The sequence below is a fragment of the Maylandia zebra genome, linkage group LG16 (assembly GCF_041146795.1).
Source record: "Maylandia zebra isolate NMK-2024a linkage group LG16, Mzebra_GT3a, whole genome shotgun sequence".
In the NCBI taxonomy this organism is placed as follows: Eukaryota; Metazoa; Chordata; class Actinopteri; order Cichliformes; family Cichlidae; genus Maylandia; species Maylandia zebra.
Genome location: NC_135182.1, coordinates 32255237 through 32282775, shown reverse-complemented (window position 1 = coordinate 32282775; position 27539 = coordinate 32255237). Strand labels below are relative to the sequence as shown.

General features: G+C 39.4%; 1 protein-coding gene across 9 annotated transcripts in view; it reads left to right on the top strand.

Annotated features, from left to right (window-relative positions):
* Positions 1-7242: 7242 nt before the first annotated feature.
* The window catches only part of pcbp3 (poly(rC) binding protein 3), an 85108-nt gene continuing 64811 nt past the window's right edge, over positions 7243-27539 (top strand). For all 9 annotated transcript variants that reach the window (XM_012921310.3, XM_012921309.3, XM_004559173.3 and 6 more), the window contains exon 1: positions 7243-7545. The gene's annotated coding sequence lies outside the window, so the exon portion shown is untranslated. The remainder of the gene's footprint in view (positions 7546-27539) is intronic.

Here is a 27539-nt window from a genome sequence, read left to right as displayed (position 1 = left end):
CAACAGTAATGATACAACAAGGTGACAACCAGATATTGGGGGACTTAATTACATTGGCGGAGGAAGCGAAAAGCCACAGTTGTCAGATCTCTGGGTGGTGTTTATCCATTGGCGGTGACTCACTGTCACTTTAACCCAAATCTAACAATATCTAAACAGCGCGGTGCCATAGCCACTTAGTTTCTTCCAGTGTGTTCTCAGAGAAGAGATGCCTTTGTTTGGTGGTGTAACAACCTCAGCAGCACACAGGAAATAAATATGTATAAAAAGACTATTGTACTTATACACTATCAGTAAATGTGTGACTTTACTTTTATTAGTTTTAATGCATTCTCGATCAACATATTTAAAGGGTAATAAGGAGATGTGACGTTACATTTGTGTTGCATCTCAGTACTTAAAGCGTTCTATGAGGCTTTCACATCTCACTGACATTTAGATAGATAATGAGTAACACTCTTCCTGTCTTTAAATCCCCTTGTGAATCTTCTGGCATTTAAGTCTATTTTTTTTTTTTACATCTCGTCTTTAAATATTTGATGAGGATGATGTTATCTCCAGTGGATATTCCTGGCATTGTGGAGATGAAGGCTTTGACCACATCATCATACCTTTGCTGTCTTTTACACTGATCCAGGTATGTTGCTCTGATGACTTTTGTCACTAGGAAGTATAGTTCAGCATCAAAGTAGGGCCCATCAATCAATCAGTCTCAACAGCCTGGATGTTTTTTAAGCAAAGCAGATTGATATGTCACACTGCCTTGTACTGACTTTTTATTAGTGATTGCCTATATTGAGTTGATGCATTTTAATTAATGCAATTTGTGCCTGTGCTCTTGCTTTAATGCATTTTTTATGTTTTCCTTTTTCTTTCCTCTAAATGAAAATGTCGCTTGGCAGCAGCGAGGGAAGAGAAGACTTCAGCTCATGCCAAAAACTCTCAGCCAAACTGTAGCAGCTCACGGATAATATAATTACTCTTTGTTAATTTCCGAAGAGCCGTAAAGCTTTTCAGACTTCCTCCTTTAAATAAACGATGGTGTAGCTACTATAGATAAAAATAAACATTTTGCTCGGTTTATCAAGCTTCCAATTTTGTACTTCCGTGATGGCATAATTTAGAATTCACTCAGGTCAGGTCTGCGGCGCCGTGTTCGCTGCTACCACGCCAACCTTACACAGCTCACTGCCCGTGGTCGTCGGTGCAGCTGGGTACATATTCGATGTGACATCTCTTTCCATCTTCTAATGAATTTTTTATGTCTCTTCCTCTCACACACACACACACACACACACACACACACACACACACACACACACACACACACAGGCTTCGTTTCAGGCCTATTCTGAAGAACTATGCCACTGTAAATGACAATGTTGCCTCTGTCCATAACCCTTCTGCTCTGTCACTGCTATAGATTTCAGTATGGTTCCAAACTGATTGTATATGTTCAGAGACATTCATGCATACATGAGATCCTTTACAGGATGTGCTGTTAACAGGGATAGTCGTGGTCATGAAAGGAGTGGAAAAAAACCCAGTCGATGGGATAAATAACTGTGAGGTTATTTTTTCCAGATACACACTTATGCATTTATATCCAAGCCTAACAGCCATTTCACAAGCAAAAGGCCAACACAGATGATTATTATTATTACTATTTTAAGAAAGTCTATCCCTGTTTGAATTCATTTCAGAGAAAGTTAAACTCTGGGGTTTCATTCACCACTAAACTGAGTGTTTGATGTCATGTTTTTGCTGTGCACATACAGTATAAACAAACTATAATGCACTTGTGAGTGCATTGACAGCCCCCACTGATTTTCAGTGCTACTGGAAACCTGCAGCCCCTAGACATGCACAGAGTCTGACCCTGGTGATGCCTTTTCTCCAATTCTCCAAAGAGCTTGGATCATTTTTTATAAAGTAAGTCACTGACTCGTGTTATCCAAATATAGTTCCATTAATCTTACAAAACAGTAATCGTACCAGGTTGACCCCAATGACAGTTCGGTGACCTCTCCGAGTCTAATTAAATGCTTTGCAGAAACACTATTAAAGGTGTAGTGATAAATTTGTCAACTAATTACAGTTGAAAGGGTTATTCAGGTGTCCGAGTCATTCAGATTTGATGCTCTTCTTTACATGTCCTCCAAAACCCTCTGAAGGATATACAAAATCTAAAACCAAGTGAAAAGCTAACAACATAACCACTGGGAAATTGTCTGTCCAAACAGAGTTTATTTATTTATTTATTTTAAATAAATGAAAGAATGACACAGACCCAATCAATCAATTAACTAGTGGCATCTCCATCCATCTTCTCCTGCTTATCCAATTCAGGTTTCACCAGTCTATTCCAGGGATACCAGAGAGAGACATACAACAATTCACACTCATATTATCACCTATGGGAAATTTAATCAGCTGCAAACCTAACCCCACAGAAATGGTGTGGAGTCATGCTCTTATTTTTGAAAGTTCAGTCACTGCTGACCACCAGCTCCAACCCTTCCCTCCCCAGGTTTCCCTACCATCTGACTAGATTAATTCTGTGGAGATCCTCTAAACCATTCAGCTGTCTCTCCAGTGTGCTTCCCGTCCTGTGGACATAATCCAACTCCAGTGTCTCACTGAGGCTGCAGAGCTGAAAGAGGACCAGGTAACTAGTACCTAAGACGTTCAAGCCTGACTGCAAAAATAAGAAGCAGCTGGTTCTCCGCTAACCATCTGTGGCTCTCTGGCTAGGTTGGTAATGCAGTGATCCAAAATGCAGCAGTCTCACTAGTTACTCACACCACAGTCAGACAGACAGACTCTAAATCCACTGGGTGTGACTGAAGTTGGTAATAGTAGTACTTCTCCTTCTCTGGAGATGCACTGCATAGGTAAGTGTAACTAGAACCTGCAGCAACTGGAGAACTGGTTTGTGTAACCAAAGATTGATCCTACAGAGCAAAGAAATGACCTACAACCTGCAGTCTAAGACCATCAATGAGAACTTTTTAAAGTGATGCACACGTATTCCTCTAAGATTAGGAGCAATATGTTTGCATACCTTTTCTTGCAGACCTGGATAGGATGCAAACACATTTTCCAGGATCTCATGTTGCGGCCAAAGATAACTGAATGAGAGCCATTTGAATAATGCTTCTTTATAGAGGTATTCATGAGTTAAAAAGTCTGGCATTTAGCGTCTGCTCTTCTCTTTCCTTTAGTGTGTGACATCATCATGCTAAGAGCTAAAGAGCTCTGTAAGGCCTTCAGAAAAAAGGTTGAGAGTATCCAAGAGCTTGCCAAGGGATTTAAATAGATTTCCAAATATATCTACAAGTGGTGTAAAACTCAGATTGGTCCATGATGACCCCCCGTCCTCAGGAGAAAAAAAAAGACAAAATCAGCCTTGGAGCACGCCATTTGCTACAAATGCAAAAGTGTTGATCTCAAAATACTAAAAAAGAAAAATACTTGATTTATCAAATCATGTGTTTAAAAAAATTAATGAAAGAACAGTGAGGTGAAGGTCATGATTAACCAAATAACATTTTTCTTTTTTTACATGACGCATTTTAACATTTGGAAAAACCACAAAGACAAAGCCCAGGCATTTAAGTGAGTTACGTTTCAGACATTTTAAAAAAAGGATGAAAACATAACTTTTATATAAGAAATGGAACACAAAAAGGAACGACTAAAACAGAGGAGGAAAAGAAATTTCAGCCACGTAAGAATCAATTAAAAACAATGCTTGAGTAATTATTGAGCTATTCCTCACAGGAACCATCCCTGAAGGTGAAACTGAGCACCATGGTGGTTCTCCACAGGGGTGGATCGTTGCACAGGAAGCAGATTGGCGTCTGGTGATTGGTGAACAGCTTCAGTCATGCTCACAGAGCTGAAGAAAATTAAATAAAAGGTACCAAAAAACCCAGAGCATGAAAAGATTTGTGTGCACTGAGATGGCTTGTCTGAATCTTGTTGGCCTTTTCCAAACACGAACAAGTTGCTGGCACTTTTGTGAAAGATCACTGCACTAACTGCACTCACCAGCTGCTTAATCCTGGAGTAAGGCAAACTCAGGTGGTATTATTTCTAACAATCAGTGTGCCTTTAATAATCATGCTTTGTTCATTGTTCTTTCAGCGAGCTTCCATCTTCCAAGCACGACAGCTTACAGGATGAAATTTTCCAATGGAAAAAAGGTGCAACGTTTCTTAACTTTTCTTCTCATAAGTAATTATTATCTTTTTGCAAAATTGCAAAAGGCACAAAACACATTGCAAACATTGGTATTAACACCAAGTCCCCATTTCCCGCGGTTAGAAAGAAGAAAATGCAAAACTCACTTCACACCTGACAAAATATCAGCTTGAACTGAAATTGATCAAAATGTCATGTGTGTTTAAATTACAATTATTTAAAATAGTAGCAATAATGTAAAAGAACACTACACAATAGAAAAATGCAACTTGTTCTTTGCCATATCTGACTGCACTTTCTTTCATGGCACTTTGATCACACACTTAGCCGCTCTAATACTGAGAACATGGTGGGTAAACTGGCCCAAAGCACGTCTAATTTATCAACTTTATCTGGTCGCCACTGTTTTTGAACAATTATGCTAATTGGACTGAGAGTGTGTTTTGTAAATGTATTCGTAATTTACCTTCTCCCGGAGGGGAATATGCATGCACAAGGTCAGGGTACCATCTAAAAATACATACACATTGCAACATATAAGATCACTGATTAATTCTACGCATGGAAACCTAGGGTAAACCGTGCCCCAGGCATTAATGTGCTTTGGAAAGGAGATACAAAGACAGCACCGGTTGGTAACTGTAAATAAAGCGTGAACCAAAGCCAGCTTTTCAGGAGAACAAACGGAAATCAACTTCTGGTTTGCGGCTGCTTCACTGCCTCGGGGACTGGGCAGCTTTGACCTATAAATAACAAAAATTTCTACTAAAGGCGACTCTGATGTGGATCTTTAAACAGTATGCAAATAGTTTTCACCAGGAACAACACCAAAAGAAGATAAGGGTGTTTATGAGACAGACTGGAATCTTACTTAAAATGCGGCTGAAGGAATTTTACAGGACAAGCAGTCAAATCTTCAGCAGTTTCACCAAATTTCTCCATATTAAAGGAAAGTTGAATCATACAGCTCCAGCACAACTTTCTTCCAGAAGGATTTTGCCTGAGATCTTGTCATATGACCTAAAAAGAACCACTGAATCAAGACATCCCAAAAATACTGATGAAGAGAATGAAGGAATAGTCCAAATTACCATCTCATTGTTGTGCAAGTCTCATAAAGAGGTTCTCTGAGTTGAGTTCCGCAATTTCAGTTTAGTGTGATGAAAATAATCAGTAATTCCATATATATGTATGAAAACTGGTTTATCCACCATGCTCTCAGCCACTGGTTTGTGAGGACACTATAAGCCTAAAGCTTTTGTGCGCATCGTGTTGTTTTGGAATCAAATATGATGAAAGACAAGACAGCCAATGAGAATATCATAGATACTCTTATTTTCTGACTAATTTTCAGCAGAAATTACTCGAGCCCAACCAATATAGGAATTTTAGACCTATAACAATATTTGGTGATTTAAAAATCTAATTTTCTGATATTTCAGCATTTTCCTAACATTTTTTATGTGCAGTTAATTATTTATGTGCTTACGCTCCACCTGACTACACTCTGACCAACTAGTTGTTGCGTTTGTGGCTACTACACAATGTCAACACTTCATGGCTGAAGGGTGTTTCTCCCATCTCTTCTTTACCTTTACATTTTGCATTTACCAACTCTTCTAAAAGCTGATACAGATAAATATTCAAACATCTAATATAATATCAGCCTGTGGATCTAAAATTTACTAAAGGAACACAGTGTAAGTATTTTGGCAACCAAAGAATTTGCCTCCTGCTGGCTAGGAGAAAGAATGCAGGTTCACTTTTCAGACCCAGTAGCTATGCAGATCATTTATGGTATTTATGGGTTTATTTATCACTATTCATGTTTCTATTTCACGTATCATCCCTATGTTTTCCTTTGTGCTAGAAAGTTGTGGGCTGTTCGTCATGACAGGCATGCACACGTTTGGTTACTGGAAACATTTACACGGTGCGAGTGTGATTTAAGGCGTCTGTCTGATCAACTGCCGGTCTCTCCACTCTATACTCACTTCTTATCCAATGGATGCTGGGATAGACTGTAGCAGAACTCAGAACAGCAGTTAAGAAAATGGGAGTATCATTTTCCTTGAGGAATGTTCTTTTTTCAAAAGGATATCAGGGTATTGTTAATTGTGAACCAAGTGAGGAAAGTGCTGGGTTTCATAGCGCCGTTTCAAACCCTGCATCCTCCACAGCTGGCGGCCCTTGAGAATTCTTAAAAAAAAAAAAAAAATCTACTTTTCAGCAAGTCATCAAAATGTGCTGACTAAAAGAACAACCACTTTTCTGTTTTTTTGATGTAATAGTATAACTGGTGTTTCCTTTGTTTCCTGAATTGGTGATGTGCCTCTCATTCCTCAACCTGACCGCTCACCATTGATCATTTATTATGCCCGCTGCCTGCCGGAGCCATCGATTGAGAGGGAGGAAATAAAATAAGACTTGTGGAAGTGAGGTATGGTCCTCAGTGAGCGTGAGAGCAAAGGTGCCTGATGAAATTTCACACTCGGTTCTTATTCTCCGCTCATAGTTGACGAGCCTGTAGATGTTCAGCGTTAAAGGTACAGAGCGTGACACATGACAATTCATAAGGTTTGCATGTGACAGCCTGTGAATATAAACACATGAGTGCTTATGCTTTTTTGTGTGTGTGAATGACTAATTCTCAAACTCCAGTGAACTAGAACCCTCTTTAGTTTTTACTGTCAAGCAGCAGTGGTATGGTGCTGGGATGATTGGCCCAGAATCTAATCACTCTAATGTCTGTGGCAGCCCTAAATCACACTCTGTGGCAGGAGTGTGACGCCTGTTCTGTCCTTCAGAAGGGAAGCCTTTCATGACTCCTTCCATATTGTAATTATTCCAACTGGATATGAGCTACTGCACTTATTGGCTGGGGTAAGGCACCGTCTGCCTCTGCTTTCATTGGCTGGCTGGACACCTCTCTGCCACCTGCCATTGGCTGCCTGGAGGAGAGTGGGAGGGGAGCTCACCCCATCCTCCCCCTGTGGCAGAGCTTGTAAATGTAAAGACTCTTTCTCTGTCTATTATCTGAGTGACTCGGGCTTTTGGAGTCTGCCTCCGAGCGCGTGTGTGTTTGTGTGTGTGTGTATGTTGGAAGGAGAAAAGAGATAAAGAGAGAGAGAGAAAGGGAGGGAGAGGCAAGCGGCGTTTATTCTCCCCCCTTTAGCCTCCCCGTCTCCCTGCTCCCTGTCACTCCATCCTTCCTCCCCTCTCCTGGACCACCCTCCAGCCCCGCTTCGAGCCGGACCGAGACCCCCTACCACCCAGACCACCCCGGGACCCTTTGACTCTCCTCACTTCTCCGTCCCACCAGCCACAACCTCTGAGCAGGTAAGAGTCTGCTTTTCTCAGTCTGCACTGAGCTGGAAAAAGTACTTGCTGCCCTCTCCTCTTCTTTTTCTTCTTCACTCACCTAAAGCACCTCTAAAACTGCCGCTCTTTTCTGTTCTCTTCTCACCTTTTTCTGTCTTCTTTGCCTTATCTATACGCATATTACAAGTTTTCCCTGCAGCACTTCTTTCCCCTTAGAAAAGTGACACGGAGATGCTATCAGTGAGGTCACCATATTTTTGTTCTTGCACTGATATTCTGCTTTGATATCAACTTCCTCCTCCTTCTCTACCCTGCAATCGCTGCATCTCCTCCCCTTTTGTCTTTTGCAATCTCATACCCTCCAGCTTTAACCACGTGCAAATTCACTGAGAAGTCTTTTCTTTTTTTCTTTTATTTTGAAGTCTGCCCCGGAGCACAAATTGACAAGGACAGCATGCTGTATTTTGGTAGCGGAAAAGGCATCTCTAATTGATTTCTGAAAAGTGTTTATGTTAGTTGGTGATGGCTATTTATAGCTGCTGACGTGCAAGGCACACATGCTTTCGCTAGGCCACTTCCTAGCAGAACATGGGTCCGTCCGCTGGCTCCAGAACACATGACATTGCACAAAGTGTAATGACTTTACAAGGCAGCGACTTGCTTGATTGAATCAAGTAATCTTTCTACCCAGAGAAGTCCAATATTAACATGGCCCATAAAGCATTCCTGGCAACAGCAGAGGAGGAGAAAAAACTGCTTAGTTCTTGAGCCGCACATCCTGTACTTCACCAGGAAGGGGAAGTGGAGTGTGTATATGTCTGTGTGTGTGTGTATTTGTGACTGAGACAGAGATACAGCTAAAGTGCTTTAGACATCAATACTGCCAGCCAAGAGATTTTAAAGCCACTCAATCATTTCTGAAAATTGGACCTTACAACAACATCAGCTGCTGCTTCCCATGTGGGGTTTTGAGGGTGGTTTTTGAGGCGCAGGTAGAATGCATAATACTAATTTAACTTGTGTTTTCACTCCACCGAAAAACCTCCTCTTATATGCAGAGTTACAGGTGTGAAGAGCTGAAACGATTTTTATTATCAATCTCTCTGCTAAATGCAACACGGCAATTAAAAATGCCCGTTTCTTACACACCACTTTCAACTTTGCATAGTTTATTTACATGTTCACATTTTCCTATGTGAGAAGTTAAAAACACCATCATTTGCATGTATATTCACATTATATTTCCATAATGCAATCATACTAAGCCTGCCTGTGACTTTTAACTTAAAAAGAGCTCATTGTGTCTTGCAGACAGTTTGACCTTTCTCTCTGTGATAATCATTTTCTAATTTAGACAAAAAGAGCATCTGTGACAAAGCCTTGTGGGAGCGTCAGTCGTCCCAATAGGGCCGCCTCAGGGGAGAGCAGCATCGTTAGTGACAAACAAGAACAGAAAGAAAACACAGAAATCTGTAACTGTGAGCAGTACTTTGATTTGGCATCTTTACGGTGTTTTTGACTACAAATATGTCAGTGTAGAGAGGATTTATGATGCTGCCGACTGCATGCTCATACTCATTTCTTCAAGTGTCAGGCTGTTAGTTTATTAGGAAGTGTAAATTAAGAATGAAGGAACGTGCTGGTGTGTGTTTGCACCAGTGCACAGCAGAAGCTCAGCTGGCTGTGGCCAAGATGCTGACTCTCTTCTGTCTTTCATTAATCCAAACAATTAATTGTTATTCAGTAACGAAATCTTAGGCTTAATAATGTTGTAGAGCTACTATGGTGAAAGTTCTAATCAATAAGTGTAATCTTGATTAACTCAATTAGTCCTTAACTTGATAAACATCCATTTATTAAACTTAAAATGTGCCTTTTATATGGAGACATTCCTAAAGACATTATGGGGGCAAAAAAACGCTATGGTGGGGGTGGGGACATGGTCATCCAGTACCGAGTTGGGACCAGGCTAGCGGGTGCTTTTGACATCGCTAGGGCAAACTGCTGCCCCGCATCCTCTACTGTGGGACATCTCCAGGTGGCAATGACAGAGGCAATTATGGGCTCAGGTAGCAGCAGATTCATGCGCCTGAGGATACCTGCACCATACCAAAAGGCCACGCTGACAATCAACCAATACCTCAGTTGAGCACCATAAAGTGGAGTTGATGGCAGACCCTTGCAGGTGCAGACGTTAATGCTTCCACGGGGTCACCTACAGACGCTACCTGACGTCGGTTAGATGAATCCCATTGACGAAAGCTTCTCTTCTATATAAAGATAAAGACAATTCTTAGTGAGTTTGGAGATTTAGAGAGGCTTAAAAAACAGACCTCTGTAAAGGAAAGGGGTGCAAAACCAGCAAAAGAGTATAGCAGCAAAAAAAAGTGATTTATTGTTTTCCAAATCATTGACAGACAATTAAATGAAAGACACAAGAGGATGCAAGGGACAGGGTGACAGGGAGGCTGTGGTGACTGCTCAAAGGAGCATCTGAAAAAAAGACGACGGCCTAAACGGAAATTAAACAAAATGGCAAAAGTTGGAATAAAAGATGTAGGTTTGACCAGTAAACGCCATCATTGTGAATGCACCGTTTTCATCAAATAGTCAGCTGCATTTAGTGAATCACAACTTATATTCATGAATTCAGACAGTAATTCTACTGTAAGTAAAAAACATACACCTCAAAGCAAACCTAAAAGGACTATAGGTACATGAAATAAAAGTGGCCTTGTTTTCCTTCTTATGGACACAACTCTCTCATGAGCCCAGGAGCTCCCGTGCAGCTATATTTAATGCACTTACTGCGCTCTTGCACCGTAAGCTCTCATAAGAATGCATATGCAACATCCCTAGAAGAATGAGATATTTATGAACCCCTGTGATGTGTTTGCACACGCCTGCTTGCGCACTTGCGTGGCTTTATAAGCCACCACTTTATGCTTAAGCTGAGCTGCGTGTATTTAATGCAGACGAGTGTTGCTCACCGTGTCATGGCAGTTTTATACCTTCACTTCACAGAATGCCACAGCTGTCAGTTTAGGGCACTAGGTGTTTGTGGAGGTTTGACTTGAGCAAAACACACAAATGAAGTGCTGAAAGAGCAGCAAATGAAATGTGAACAGGCAGGAATTGTTTTTACAAAATAAAGACTGATTAAAGCTGAGCAGAGATCTATTAAAGGGGTGCAAAATGTGTTAATAGAGCTTGTTCATTTCCCCTAATTTTCCAAATCTAATAACTGCACTGGAAAAAGATGCATCACATGTATCCAGTACTTCCTCCTATGTAAAGCCAATGCAATGCAAGCAGCTGGCCCTTTGTGGCTTGGCCCTTTTGAGCCATTCCGGATCTCCCACTGGCCTGGCCCAGTGCACAGTGTGGTGGGAGCTGCCTGTGTGGGGACTGGCTCAGTGTGAAAAAGACCTGTGACACTCACTGGATGCTGTCATGCAGTAAAGGAGAGCAAACGGACACGAACAAAAGGCCTGACAAAGAATTCCTGTCTTTACACTGTGGAGTTCTTCCCTTTGAGCCAATAAATGATAAACTAACTGAGGACTAGTGTATATATTTCCATAATAAAGATTGATTACAGCATATGAATAACATGGAAAGTCATTTTTACTTCATCTTTGCTTTTCAAGTGGCATTTCAACCCCACCTCTCAAACCCTGAACCCTCCCTTTTTGTGGATGTGATTTAACACCATAAAATGACAGCCTTAAGGATTAAAATGTGTACACATGTGGCATGCTGTTTACATTCAATCATCTAATAGCATAAGATTAAGGTCTTGTTCTGTAAACTACACTTTCAGGATAAATCCACACTATTAAAAACCAAAAAAAAAAACCCCAGAAAAATCATCAGGGTTCTTGGTTGTTTGTTTGGTATTTTAATGAAGCGTTCCGTAAATAATAAATTCAATGTGTAGGTAAATTTAAAAAAACTGGGTAAAAAAAACAAACAAATAATCCAGAAAATTCCTAGAAAATCGTAGAATTTCTTCTAGCAGTGGAGGGAACCTAGGTGTTTGTGGAATGATGACACAGAAAAATAAAATGAAATAAAATAAAAATATAAAATAGCTGCAGGTATAATGCCATGTCCATACTCTGCACATGATATTTGGCATACATATAAATACAAGTGTGTCTTTAAATTTTTCTCTTGCCAACACAAACCTGGTGTGTACGTATGGACTGAAGCCAAAGTGGTTTAGTTCTCCTAAATCAACTGTCAAACTGGTACATATACCAAATCAGATGACCTACAATAAAAAAAGCCTAAAGCTGCTCATCTACGGCAAAAATGATCATGATATTTAACAGGGGTGCTCATTAACTTTAAGAACACGTTGCATTTACTGTATATATTCTTTTAACAATGGATTTCCTGGAACCATGATTTCCTGCAACTGTGACTCAACAGTCAATCATTCAGTGCAGACTGAACTGAGCCTGACGCAGGCTGGTGGGAGTGATTTTGGACTTTTAGGAATGGGTACTGTTGTAACAGGAATGGGGGTGTCGGTTTTATAGAACACACAAGGAAATTATCATGAAACAATTTGTGGCAGCTATTTCAATTATCTTGTTTTCATAATTGGAGGAACCCAAAATTTAATTTGAAAAAAGGTTAATTTTCCATGTATTATACAAACCAACTGACTCCAAGTACAGCAGACGAGGTTCATGTGGTTTGAGCAACAGTAATGAAAATGAAATTAAAATGTGCTTCACTACTACAGTCACACTATTAGACAAACCAAACCAATCATCTAGTCACCTGTGTTGCATGTTTACAGGAAAAAAAAAACGACATTTTGTAATGAACAACTAATGGTCTTGGTGTCACAAACATTTAAAGCCACTGTGCATCAATGCCACTCACATGAGCAGGACAGAAAATTTAAAACCATTTTCCATACTGTATAATTAACCAATACACCTTTAATTTGGGGTGTACCCGCCATAATTATAGGGTGTTGCAAAAACTCTGTGATACTTAGTGAAGCTGCTAGATGGCTAACTTTAGCTAGCTTGCTTCCTTGCCAACGTTACCATTAGCAAAATACTGAAATCAGTTCTTTGTTGATATCAGTGATTAGTGGAATACATTTCTAAGCTACCATTCATCACTGTTGATGATGTTGGGAGCAAAAAACAGCGACTGAGGCAGTCAGAACTTAACAGGCTCTTTGAGGCAGCTGTGCTTAGGCATGCCATATTTTTTAAGATACATTACAGTGCTTTCATACATCAGACAACTAAAAATGAATAAAACAACTTCAACCACATTGAAAAGACCCTTGCACTTAATTCAAATTAGCAGTTGGTCAGATGCTATTAGGTATAGCCATACCAAAACATGAAAGTATATATATTTTTTCATTCTAGCTCAAGTGGTTGAGAGCATCAAGCGGTACAGCAACCAATGGGCATTTAGAGAAATTATACCCTGGGTAGTTGATAAAACACTTGCATAGGAACTGTGCAAACAAACCAGTGGGCACTCCTGAGGCCACCGTCTGTTTTTTTACATTTCACTCCTGCCTTTAGACCAGTTGATTTGTAAGCATTTCTCTGTCACTGAGCTGGGCCATAAACTTAAACAATCTATCAGGTGTCATAATTCAAAGCAATGGATGGGTGTGAGGCACTGCTGAAATTGAACATGGCATCTCTTAAAAGTTGAAGCTATTGGAGAGAATTATGATCTATGAAACCCGAGGGCCGTTCTGTCTCCGCGCAAAAGCCACTGGCTGATGTAATTTAAGCTAGCGAAGGTTTTTGAGATCAATCAGGGAGGATGGAGAGTAGGGAGGGGGCGAAATGGAAGAGGCTGCTGAGGGTTAAGAAGCAAAAGGTGAGGCAGGAACAGAGCTTTAGCCTTCCCCGCTGCTTTCCTTGCATCGCTATGGGTGGTGAAGTATGGTCATAAATAGGCAACCCCTCTGCCCCGTGTACTATTTTTATACTCGCTAATACGGGCAGTGGTGAAGTGACAAGAAAATATTATTGTTGGCTTGGAGTAAAGCGGACTGTAGTGATTAAAGAGCTATGCACAAACCCAGAGTGGAGGGTTGTGTCAGAATTAGCCTTGTGCTCCTCTGTTTTTAGGTTTTTTCTTAATTAGATTAGAGCTCCACTGTGTTCATTTATTACCGTGTCTGACATGTGTTGAAAGGTCCATTTTATGCTTTGAATACGAGTGCAGTTACTCATTACTTTTCTATTTAAAAGAACAAGCACTTCTATGCAGATTTATTGTTTTCTCAGTTAAAACAACAGCAAAGCTGTGACAGCTTCAAATGAATTAAATATTCCAATTGCTCATGGGAACACTGATATTAAGATTTCTCACGGGAAATTTAAAAAAATGACCTGGAAGAAACAAGCACAATGGAATATAAGATTGATAGAGTTTGCGTAGTGCTAAAGAAGAAATTGAGTGTCCAATTTTCCTGTAATTCCATCCATGTCATACCAATATCAGCTGCTCTCACCATTTCAACATCGACAGTTTACACCTGCTGATGCAGTCACATACTGTGACCCAGATTGTGACAGAGGAACACTGTGCATACCTTATTGGTGTCTCTCACATGTAACAATCAATTATTCAGAGGACTTTTTTAAATCCACACACCCACCCACTGACTCAGAATTTCCAACCACTCCTGCCCCACCCTCCAGAGAATCATCAGCCTCATGACAACAGCCCAAAACCGGTGCTATTAATTTTATTTTTGGCGTTTGACCTCAAAATTCACCTCACTGCTATATGGTATGCACCTAGGTCATTGTGTGTGAATTTAATTAAGCTACTATTTATTCATCTACTAGTATCATTATTATTATTATCATAATTGTTCTTCTAATGACCTAAACAGCACAGACTAAATGATGAATTGCAGTCTTTTTACCCAACTCTATAATAAATTAGTGTAAAGACTAAGATCCTAAATTTTTCAAAACTCCTCTACAATTAACAGTCTTACAGCTTTTCAAATCAGTCAGATTTTATCCACTTTTGACAAAGAAAATTGTCAAAACTCTTCCTATGAGTCACACTATGCCAGCTGGAATAGAATCCAGCCCTTCAGGCACCAATAAGTAAGATAGGCAGTTAAGAATATGGATGGATGGAAATAAATAATCAATGGTTGGTTAAAAAGTTTGTGTAACCCCAACCCCTCACTGTTCTTCTGAATGAGCAGCTGGCTTGCAGTCTGCCATTTCTTGCTTCATCCAAGTCTGAAATGTGTCAGAAGCAAGCAAGACACTAAACATTCTGTTGTTTGCTATAAGAAACAACATAATCAGTATTATGCACACACACGTTTTATATATATATATATATATATATATATATATATATATATATATATATATTTATTTATTATATACATTTTTTTTTTATCCCTGCAACATAAAAATATGTTGTATATAATTTAGCTTTTTTAAAGATACTTTTCCAAAAGGCACGAAACTGATCAAACAGTGGCCAACATAGTTGTATGTTAGTCACTGCTCTGCAAAGCTAAAGTCTCGATCTTATAAATGGTCTTGCAACAACAGCACTATTATTCTTCATGGTTTGTGCTATGCAATAACAGTTTGTCACACAGCTCAAGAGCTCTTATACAGCGTTCAGGTCTAAATTAGTTGCTGCACACTGGACTGTCAGTGAACCGCAGAAACAAAGCATTCAGACATCGAAGCTAACATCAACTAAAAGCTGAAATTATGTGTCTGAACTTCCTGAATTACACAACACAAGTCTGTGTTTGTATTGGCCATTTGAGAGGAAAGGTGGTTTCCAATCCAAGTAGACATGTTAGGAATTTTCTTTAATGCTTAGGTAGCATGTTGTGGGCAGAAAACGTATACATACCTTAGATTTGTTATGCGTTTCTGCCCAAGAGGAACAGATTTAACAGAATATGTTCCTGATGGGTCTGTGAGCTGATATGCTATGTTTGGCTTTCTCCAAATGTACCTCTGTGCATTATGGCCAAACATCTCTACTTTGTTCTTGTCTGTCCAAAGGATAATGCTCCAAAAGTCCTGTGATCGTTTAGATGCAGCTGCTAAAACCTAAACAGTGCTGCCATATTCTTTTGTAGAGACGAGAGGCTTCCTTCCAAACAAGGGATACTTGTTCAGTCTGTTTCTAATTGTACAGTCAATAAGTTTAACATTTAACATGCTAGCTGAGGCCCATAGAGTCGGAGATGTAGCCCTCAGCCTTTTTTAAAATTTCCCTGAGCATTTCACATCTTGGGGTGAAATTGCCATCTTTAATGTTTTCAACTTGTGAAGAACCTTTCTCACTGTAGAATGACGGACCTCAAATTGTTTGGAAATGGCTTTACAACTGTTCTGGAAGCAACAATTGCTTCTTTAAGACCTTTACCTTTAAGACCTTGCCATTGTGTTAACACACAATTGCCAAAACTTGAGCTTTTATGAAGGTGCTCACACGTGTTGATGATCAATTAATCAAGCCCAAGCATCACCTACATTCTACCCACCCCCTTATTTCCTGTGGCAGTAAGGGTGTATTTTAGTTTTTCCACAGTTGCCTTTGATTTTGTCCAATCCAAGGCAGTAGATAACGTCTGGGTTCATAATCTAAATTAGACTGTCACAGTTGAGCAATGCTGTAACTGCGCTCTGCACCAGGGTCTCCTGTAGTGCAGTAGGTCATGAAAAAAATGAGAACAATAGACTAGAAACTACACAGATTGCCTTCATTCACAGTAAATGTGAAAGCCATTTGTAGAACGCACACATGAATTGCGCTACAAGGCAGCTACACTGAATATGATGACTCACATGGAGTAAAGGACTGGAGAAAATGACTGTGTCCTCTTTAAAGAAAAAAGGAAAGAAAAAAAACAGACGTGTCTGCAGCTTACAGTGAAAATGCACGTCTGGTAATGTCAGGAGAAAGTGTAACAGATATTCTAAAGCTCATCTCTTAGCCTGGGCTCCTGGCACTCGCCACTGCCTCTCAGCATTTTTGCTTGATTAAAAAGCACCCAGGAGTTAGTAAGCGTGTGGTAGGTGCGAGCGCACACCCTGACAGCTTAACATACTGATTATTCAAGCCTCTTAGGCTAAGCCACGGCACTCGACTGATGAACGTCAACTCCCCTCTCTCCCTCACACAGTCTCGGTTTCTCCTCTCTTTTATTCTTCAGTTGAAAGAGTGGAAAGCCAGTGACAGCTTGCAGAAGGCAAACCTGTTGTCTGGGAAGCAGAGGGGATCAGTGACACAGTGATTCATACAGTGCAAGGCTTTATTTAGACATAATCCAGCCAATGTTGGGTCCGCTCACTACTTTTTATGTGCAACTGGCTAACAGGAGCCAGGCTCGAGTGTTTCTCCTGTGGGGTTTAACACATTATCAGAGCTTGTCTATGGCAACATTGTGAGGTTAAGACATCAGTTAAAAACAAAAAAGATCAGTCGTCCAATGTACGTCTTTGATCATTTCTGTTTTGTTTTTGTAGATGAATTGTACTTTCCACATCACTGCCCCAGTTCAGTTACAGTGATGGGAAACACTCTGATTTCTGTCAACTCAGAGAATAATGTTCCTGTTTCTATTTAGATGCCCTTCAAGATTAAAAAGAAACATTTGAAGAACAATGAATTGCCACCAGAATACAGTGTGGATTTTATCCTGTGTGTTGCACTGCAGTGTAAGCAGTGTTCCTTTCTGTATTTGTGCTGTGTGCACTCTCAGCTTGCTGGCAAGGCCATGGCTGCTACCGCTGAGCCACACCTGACCAACAGATTGGCCCCAGCTGGAGGCCGAGGCCTGAACAGACACTGTGGAGGCCAGTGATTCAGCCGATGTCGTGGACTTGTACAGGTGTAAAAAAACAACTTCAAGAGCTGTGCATAAATCCTGGGTAGCAGAGCTGCTGATTAATAATCTTTGATTTTTTTTTTTTTGTATTAGTAATCTTGATTATTATTAAACAAATTTCATTATGTTGTTGCTTCTCAACTTATAGGATATTTTCCTGAACTTTAAATAAAATTCTAATGAAAGAAAAATAAATAAATGAGAAAAAAGGGATGGCCTTTATTATGGAGTATTTTTGACACCTGTCCCACCTCAGGGTGGCAGATGGGGGGTGGGGGTGAAAGAGAAACTTAGGTGGTAAAGGACAATGATGGGAAATAGAAATCAACTTTAACTGCTCAATCTCCACCACCCAGGAATAATGAGGATCTGACACATCCTCTCAAGCTGATCAAAATAGTTTGGGGTGGGGGTTTTTTTGGGGTTTTTTTTTTTTACAGAAGCTGCCCAGAGCAGATGAAGAGGCAGGAAGTCAGACACGAGAACAGCACAGAGAATCAAGACCAATTTCAAAATAAAAGACCAAGTGGAGAATTAACGCTCCACTTCTAACACACTCTTGGTGTGACTTGAAAGATGAAACTAATTGTAACGCAAAGGCAACATCAAAGGCACATGCTGGGTATATTCCTAGTGTGACCCTCTGCAATCCAGAGACAAAAGTAGCAGCAGGCAACCATTAATGATTCTTCCACACACTCCCCTACAGATACAGTCTTTCAGTCATCTCAGCTCCAGCTGGCCTAGGTGCTAGGTGACTCTGGGTTTTATGCAAGGGGCAAAGGCACATCACTGTATAAAAATGGGATGCATTTGTTTTATAGCACAAGACAAGACATGTAATCTTTGCATATCTTGTTTTCATAACTGTTGGAAGCTAAAACCAAAACTAGGATGGAGTACAAAATAAACTGCAGCATGATTTGTTCAGTGGTTACACTAGATTTTCTCACCGTGTGAGTTTGAAGGACAAAAATAAGAGAGACATTGACTGAGTGGCTATTTTCATTTCAAGCCCCTCTCACAGCAAATAAGCAATTCATATTTTCCCCCATAGTGACAGTGGCGGGCAGATGTTTTTGCCTGTTTCTAAAGAGGCAAATATGAACTAAATGGGCTCAACTGGGTACTTGTTTGAGCATAACACTTTAAGGGAGACTGCTGCAGAAGAGACTGGCATTTGGATTGGCGTCCATGGCTCAGACAGTCAACTTTTCCCGTCTTATTTATTTGTTGTGAAGGCTGAGAATGCACTTGACTGCTACACTGTAGACTGGAATTACCAGAGATGCTTCATCTAAAGCTTTTTAAAGCAAGGAAGCATTTCTCCAAGCAAACTTGTTGGAAGTTGGTAAGACTGTCTAAATATTGGACTCCCTGATTCTGCAAATTCTCGCTTCAGTGGACGGAAATCTTGTAGCATGCACTTTGTCTGCACCCAGCTGAAGCTCCACCCCTCAGAGTAAGTGGTCAGGGAGCTGAAGGGGGGATTCGACAGTGTTATGTTCGACATACTGTTAACAATGAATCATTAACCTGAGGTGGCACAGCATTGAAAAAAATTAATTAATAAGAAAAAAAAAGCTAATTGCTTAAAACTTAATTATAAACAGCAGGGGTCTTATTAACAAGTCACTCTCAGGTAATGATGTAGTATACACAGGATCATAAACAACAGTTTAAATCACACTAAATATCCTCCCTGTTTGAAGTCTTACACATACAAGAAAAAGAAAGAAGAAAATCCTTGGACACCGACCATTTAGAGTTTAGGAGTCTGAAGCCTGAGTGCATCAACAAGCATTTCAGTAGAACTAATAGTTAATAAAATGGTGTGTGAGTGTGTGTGGCATCCTATTCGCATACTACTTTTAACAGCCATTACAAAGTGTATTGTAGGTGTGCTATCAACAACATTTAAAATAAGATTAAATATAGGACAACTGTCAAAATCGAGTAAAATCAACTAGAGTAAGAGTATTGCTGATAAAATTAAAACCACATAGAAAAGTAATACAAGTATAATTCAGAGACCTAGGACTCAGAAACAACACTAACATAAAGATGATTGAGCATGGTGTTTCATGTTTGTCTCTTATCCTTGACCTGCAAGGGGAAAATAATGGTATAGCAGTGTTTTCCGTTTCCCTGACACACTTTTTCCCAATGCTGTCTTTATTTATTCTTTTTTAATACATAGGTGTATATATATATATATAAAAACACACATACACACTTCTGTGTGCAGCTCCAGAAGCATCCGCAGAAGAAGCTGCTAAGTCAGCGAGAACTCAGCCAAGTGAGCTTAAGCAGAGGGGGGAAAAAGAAAGAAAGAAAAAAAAAAAAGGAAGCAAGACCGCTTCAGGAGCTTGAAAAACTGTTCTCCGGGTTGCTGCCACTGGCGTATACTCAGCATCTTAGCTAGTGGGTTTGATGGGAAGAGGAGGAATGATGAAATAGGGGTAGGTCTGAAAGAGGAAAGCTTCAAATCTTATTAGCCAAGGCCGCGATTTTCCACCTCTCTACGTGTACAACCTAATTCATTAATCAGTAAAAATTCCAGACATCCTCCAGGAGACACATTTAAGAATTCGATCATGTACGATCAGGGTTGACATTTGAATGCTTTGTTGCTCTGAAATAATGCTTTAAGTGTGCAGTAACTCCTGCAAAACCTAACAAACATACATGCCTTAGTGTAGATGCTTTCCCTTCTGTCTTTCCCTTCTTTCCACATTAAGAGGAAATGCTCTTAACCCTCCCTTCTTCCTCTATTATTCATTCAATGGAATACTGAAACTGCAACTACTCATACACTGAACCAGCACTCCCTCTCCTGCCTTGTTCTCTTTGCTTTCTTCTATGCTCACTAACTCATCCTCTAATCTCCCGTTTGCTATGTCACCTCATGACAGAAGAGACATGACATTTCACAATGCTCTTTGAGACACACGGCATCTGTTTTAGCACGGCACATAATAACAGCGGCAATAAGGGAGACTTGTCGTTCACTGTCTTAACGCTTCAGACAGCTTTTCTTTAACTAACAGACACAGCTCTTCTACTACATTTACCTCTCTGTTGGTTGACATTGTGACGCCAAATCTGGCACAAAAACTATAAGAACATCCTCTTGATGTTCTTTTTAAATTTTGCACAGCTTGATATGAGTGGAGCTACAGTCTTCTTCCCTGCAGGGAAATCCAAAGCGGAAGCAGATTATTTAAACAGCAGGGTGTGATCTCCGTGCGCCCAGATTTAACAAAACTTGATCCACTGGCTAATTTGCTTTTGTCGTCCTGTAAAACGGAGCTGTGTGACGTTATTGATAGCCCATGCAATGACAAGCACACACTCTGTAATTTCTCTGTAAACTTTTTTAAATTATCAGTGTGAAATCCCAAGCTACCACTATAAAACTACTTGTCTTTGTGTGTACAAGTTCAGAAACATAAATTTCCTCCCTCCCTCTTTGGGATTAAGTGGTTACATACTGGGACATCAAAGAGCTTTGGTGCCATCTCGATATTAAGGGAAGGCTCTGTGATGAAGGTGTGAGGATGTCAAATGCTGCTTAACAACACAGGATATTCCCCTGACACACAAACGGAAAGACAAGCACAGTCAGTGCCTGTTTAACACACCAATGAGCCAAACACACCATTTCATGATTTTGTGCTGCTTGTCTTTTTTGTGCAGTCTCCTGCATCTTGCACCTTTCTATACTCCTTCGTGCTGTCATTCATGACCCAAATTTTCTCTCTCTTTCTGAAGGCTTTTCACAGGTTTAATCATGTTGCACAGCTAAAAAAAAATGCTTGTGAGTGGGACACAGGAGGGGCCATGTACAGGAAAATTGCATCAATTATAGATTCAGCGACTGGTGCTCAACCTTCTAGAATCAATAGCCAAATACAGTCACATGTCACTAATTTACAAGACTGATGCAAACAAACAATATGAGTTCCTTTAATGGAGATACCATCATTTGGAAATGCAAGGAGAGAGATTGATGTGTTTGATATGTTGTGATTGTTGTGTATGTTTAGACTTTACTGGGCAAGCAGTGCCTGCCTTGCTTGCACAGATAGCACACCCATAATATAAAGAGGACATATACACAACCCTAAAGGCTTTACTGCTTGTCTTAATGATGCTGACAGTTGGATATAACAAAATTTTCTTTAACCTAATACCTTGAAATTCAAAATTGCCTTGTTTTATTCATACACACCGACAGAATTAGATCTAGCACTAAACTTTGAACCTGACCTTAGAAAAGTTGTCCAGTCCTTCGTTTTAATAAGATTAATGACCAGAATTGAACTGATGTGCCATTTCTAACTTTCTGGAATAAATGAAATGGTAGTTCAAAATGCAGCATCGAGGTGTGTTATTGGTTTTACTGATCAGTTTAGAGCTCTTCTAGCACTTGTCCTAAACAACATGGTAGAAATGTGGACCCTGTGTGAAACATTTGAAGCTTTAAATCCTCCAAGGCACTCCTGTCTGTTTCAAAGTGTCAAATCTAAGGTAGCTATGGTTTGACATCAGGATCCCTCGGTTTTCAAATGACCTGTCTGGCTCAATTTTTTTTTTTTTTTTTAAACTGTAATTTTAAGACAATTTTATATCCCTGTGCAACATTTTCTCAAATTATTGCAATTATGTATGTGTGTTTGTTGTTTTGTTTTGTTTTTTTAAATTGCTTGTCATTTATTAAGTTGACAATATTGTTGCTTTTTTGTATTAGGTTTTGTAAAACGTATGGCCTTACACAACTTTAGATTTGTCCTGTTTTGTTTTTTTATCCCTAATGTGCATTTGATTGAACTTAGCATTTAGCATTTGCACCGGTATCAAAGGATTCTAAAACTTAGTTCTCAGTGGTACAATATAAATAGAATTGTTTTTATTCCAGATATAAACACACATTATTAGCACACACATGACTGCCTCTTTCAGCAGTACAGAATTGGTCTACACTAGGCTGCAAAGGATATTGAGATGTGTATAAGCACAGGGGCAGTCACATATTGAAATCTCCCTAGACCACAAATAGGACAACTACAGTATTTTAATCACTGCAAATCTGCACATCCAAACTTGTAACATCAGCTCACTGGTACAAAAAATAGAAATAAGACTGGGGGATTTTTACATTTGATGTCTGGCTCCATTAATTTGTGTTTTCCTCAGAGTTCCAAGTGCCATCAAAAGGTCTTGTTAGCCAGTGACCTCATTAATGTGGTTGGATCAAACAGACTTGTATCTGATTCTAGCGACCATTTAGCAACAGGGTTCTCAGCTGCAGGGTCAGAACACCACAGGGGGTCAAAAGTCAATTTTACTTCACTGAGTCTTTATTTATGGGTCACCAGGAGTACTTTCATCCCCTATAATAATTGCTAAATATACAGGGGCACCTCAAATAAGGTAGTGCAGCTTATTAAGACATTTTTTGATATACTTTGGATAAAATATGTAAACACATTTTTATCTGCCTATATAATTTATATACTGTTTTACCTTTTAACTATGGAATCTTTTGTTATATGGATTGTTGGAATGTACGATGATGACTTATGATGCTAACCTTTTGAGTCAGGGCAATGGTTGGTCACAACAATCCTGCACACCTTGTGCAATTTGATATGCAATTAGTAAAATATGTGATCAATGCTGGTATGAATGTTTTACATTTTCAAAAATCGAAGGTCTGATATAGGTTAGAAACTGAATGTCCTTGTGGCTTTGAGCCTACATGGACTACCAGGCCTTGTAGAAATAAAAAAAAAAAAAAAACCTAAGTAAAATAAGGCCGAAAATAACATGTTAGAGATTTTTCTTTTCAATGCTAGGATGATACTGTATGCATCTCATGAAGAGGGATCATAATAGGGCATTCCTTTGATCATTACCCATAGGGGTAAACATCATACTGTATTCAGCACAACAACATGTCAGTCAGGCTCTATTTATTATTCAAGGAAGCAATTATAGTAATGATAGTAATTTTATTCCAAAAATAATAGCTCCTTTGTGTACATCTGCTTATATCTTTGCTTGTGTTTGAGCAAAGGAGAAACTGAACAGCTGAGAAACTGAGTAACTGGCTCCTAACTGAGAAAATTCAATTGAGATGAGAATGCTCAGTTAGTTCAGCATTATTAAATCTGTAATTTACCACCGTAGGGAGCAATCAAGCACCATATGCAATCCATCTTTATGGAAAGGAGAAACTCAGGTAATACACCCTGTCAGAGAAAGTGACTGGTCAACAGTTTGCAACTGGTAATTTATCAGATTTATTAACGCTGGCAGTTTTCATCTGCTCAAAAAAAATTGTACTAGTAAGGGAAAAAACAGCTGCACAATTTCCACACACAAAAGGGGGTGTGTCTCATGATGCATGAAACATATTTGGCTGACTACGTCTTTGTGTACAAACAGGTGACAAATTAAAGGAAAATCTGTATAACACATCTTAGTAGGCGTTGTGACACCAAGTGCCACCACACCAGCTTCAAAAAGCCTCATCTTTGGAACTATGCTGAAGGGATGGACACAGTTCTTCCAAAAGTTATTCCCGCAGGAGTCCAAAATCTCTCGCAGGTGTTCGGTTGAGTTGAGTTCTGGATACATTTTCAGTGCCCTAAGGATGGTGGCTCATGCTGGAAGAGACCATTTTATCAAAGGATAAAGGTCACTCTGAAAAACTACAGACTCTCCATGACTAATGTGAGACGTGGCCCCTCATTTGTATTTGTTTCTGTAGGAGGTACTGTGAGACTTTAGGGAGTCTAAAGGCTATGGAGATGCACTTGTGGGCAGTGCTCCAAAAAGGCAACAGCTTTTTGTCCAGGGGAGACTGCATAATCTAGGGGAAAGCTCACTGGTTATAAAGTTGGCATGAACAGGACGATAAGAGACAACAGTTCTTTCTGTGAACTATAATTGATGGCAACTAAATTCTATTTTTTATATCCATAATAAAACAAACTATTACACATTACAAATCCCACAAACTACACTAAGTTGCAACAGCTTCTCTCACTTAAACAACTCAAAATAATGTGCATATAATTTTTAAAGATAACTGGATGTCAACTCTTTTCTCTTTTTTAATCAATTCCATAATTTTCCTTGAAACTGCTTTGAACCCATGTTCATACCAGCGCTCATGCTGGGGCTGGTGGCTTGTAGCTGGTTAAGCTTAGCCTTTGTTAGTTTCTTTAAATATATCCATGTTTACCTGGATGGAGGTATTTTAAATGTCTCAGTTTTTCTGGTGTCTCTGTGGTTTGTTTTGGCAAAATCTCTGTCTACACTCATGGTGAAGAGCTGCAATGTCAATCAGTCTTAGGTGAAGAAATAAATAATAAATAAGTTGCCTTTTTGTCTTTTCCATAGCAGGGGGTAAATTAAAGGAGAAACAGAGAAAAATTGGTGTGTTTCAAGATAGTTACAGAGTGGAGAGACTTGCTTTTAGAAGCAAAGAAGAACAGTGCATATTTTCATTTACTCAATTTTATTCTGATACTGCCCCCTGGTCACAACAGACACCCCCAACATGACACGACTATGCTGGACCTAAAGGGGAACAACTGGACCAAACCTTGTTCAGACACCCCCCAACATAATAGAGCCATAAGACCTAACTTTTTTTCTTGGATACGTCAAACGCCAGGACGAGTGGAATACATTGTACAGCTTAAAAGGGCTAATTATAGACTTTAATTTCTCTTTCATTAGAAATATTTGAAAGAAAGATATGAATACTTGAGCTGGACATAAGTGGAGCAAAGAGGTGGTTAGCTTCTTTCCTCCTGAAGATGTGTGCAGGATTAATAAGGCTCATATCCTCTACTCAGGGAAATACATTACTCCTAAAGCACAGAGGAATAAGCTAAACTATAATTAGAGTGATAAAAAGGAAGAAAAATATTGATAATGTCTTTAAAAGATTTACATTAAATTGGGTTTAAGTCTTCAGTGGAAATGAGTAAAGATATCTTGCTTGAGCCATATACTTTCAAATGAAAGTTTCTTGGATGGATGAGCAACAATTATCTGTTCTAACATCAGCATTCAGAAACAGACGGCAAGAGATTAATAAACACCAGTGGCAGAATCTGATCAAGGGTACTTGATCTGATGCTTGCAGGGTACCTATCCCGTCAGGCAGAAAACAGACGTGGCTGTAAATCAAAGGAATACTCATAAAACTGACCTAGCAGGTCCTGACTCACTGCTGATCAAGGAACTAATTGATGGCAAGACTTATTTATTGAACAAGTTGCATGTCGCAGCAGATAAGACCCAATTCCTCTATGCAGCTTGCAAAAAAAGAAACAATCTGTGGGTGACCACCAACTGCTGGCTGGAGGCACTACACTCACTTTTAAAACAGGACTTGAAGTTTGAAAACATTAACTTTTCAATTTGTGCATATTGTCAGATTAAAACATGGCTGTTCAGAACATAGATTGTTTACTTGCTTTGACACAAAAATGGCAGCATTTTTCACATGGGCAGTTATATACACGTGTATACAACTATCAGTGTGCTCAAAATTCACTCACACAGGTTGTGAATTTACCTGTAGAGGTGGGTGGAGCTGTGTATAACTAATCTGCATGCAGACAATAAAGCAGCTTATGGCAGACATTGTACGCCAAATGCGTTGCAGATAAGAGACCCCTTCATTTTGTAGAGAGATACTTCCATCACATCAGTCCTAAGCTTAAATCTGAAATGAAACAATCAGTGATTTGTTTCACATGATAAAAACCTTTCACACTGCACAAATATGTGGGTAAATGCCTTTTAACTTAGTCTTCAAAAGTGACAAGGGAAGTGGCAGAAGAAAACAAACAAAAACATTTTTAGAAATGTGCCATTAGTATTCCCAGCTCCGTGTCTCAGTGCTCATTCATGCAGATGTCACACAGGATGAACTGATTCTAATAACCGCTGTGAAACGTAATTCATCAGACAGTAACGTAACAGCCCATAAAATTAACCTGACAGGCCTCAGTTTGCTCTCTGCATTTGTCCTTTATGCAGTTTGACTTCATTAAGTGGACGCTCAAGTCACATTTTCACATCTCAGGGTCAGGCTTCCCCTTTTATATATATCAAGATTCTGTTTTGCTGCACACACAGTAATCAGAAAGAACTGCAGCAAATTTATGGAATAAAACAAATTTGGTGAAAATATAATATATAATAGGACAGGATGCGAGACAGATATTAAAACGTGAGGCTTATAAAATTATAAACAGTATAGAAGATTACTTTATTAATATAGTGGAAAAATACCCAATTAAAAAAATATTTCTCATTTATATATAAAAGGCTTACAGATGAAAACATGCAGAACACTGCAAATATTAAGGAAAAAAATAGGAAAGTAAATATTATAACTGCTGATAAAGTGCGGGAGGAGTCGTGTACAGTTTGCCATAAAGGAATTGAAAGCTAACTATGGAAAGAATTTGACTGGAAACTAAAAAATCTCTCACAATCTCTTCATATGTGAAAGAACCCAACTGTTGGAGAAAATGTGGAAGAACAGGAGCACTCACATATCTTTGGGACTGCCCAGTAATCCAAGGATTTTGGCTACGGGTCAAAGAAGAAACTGATCAAATCTTACCAGTGAATTCTCCATTAGAGCCACTGATCTTTTTTTGGGAGCTACACCAACAGAGACATACAGCTCAGACCAAAGGCACAGTCTACTGATACTGATTGCTAAGAAAATGATAACTGTAAACTAGAAAAAAACAGAACCACCATCCATAACTCAGTGGGTACAGAGACTGAAAAAGGTCCAACACAATGGAGCGAATGACGACAAATCTGCAACTGAAACTGGCCATTTTTCAACAGAGGTGGAACTGCTGGGTTACACCGTACCTGAGTGACTGAAGGATTTGGGTTATTGTAGCAAAGCCACTATTGTGATAGAATAGTTAGAATGAGCTGTGCTTTTCTAGGATCGATATGGTTTTGTCACAAACTTCCCTTTTTGTATCCTTTTTTTAAAAATATGATTTTAATTCAAGTCGTATGTCAGTGAATACTGTCGTTTTGTGGAAAGATGAAAAGAAGT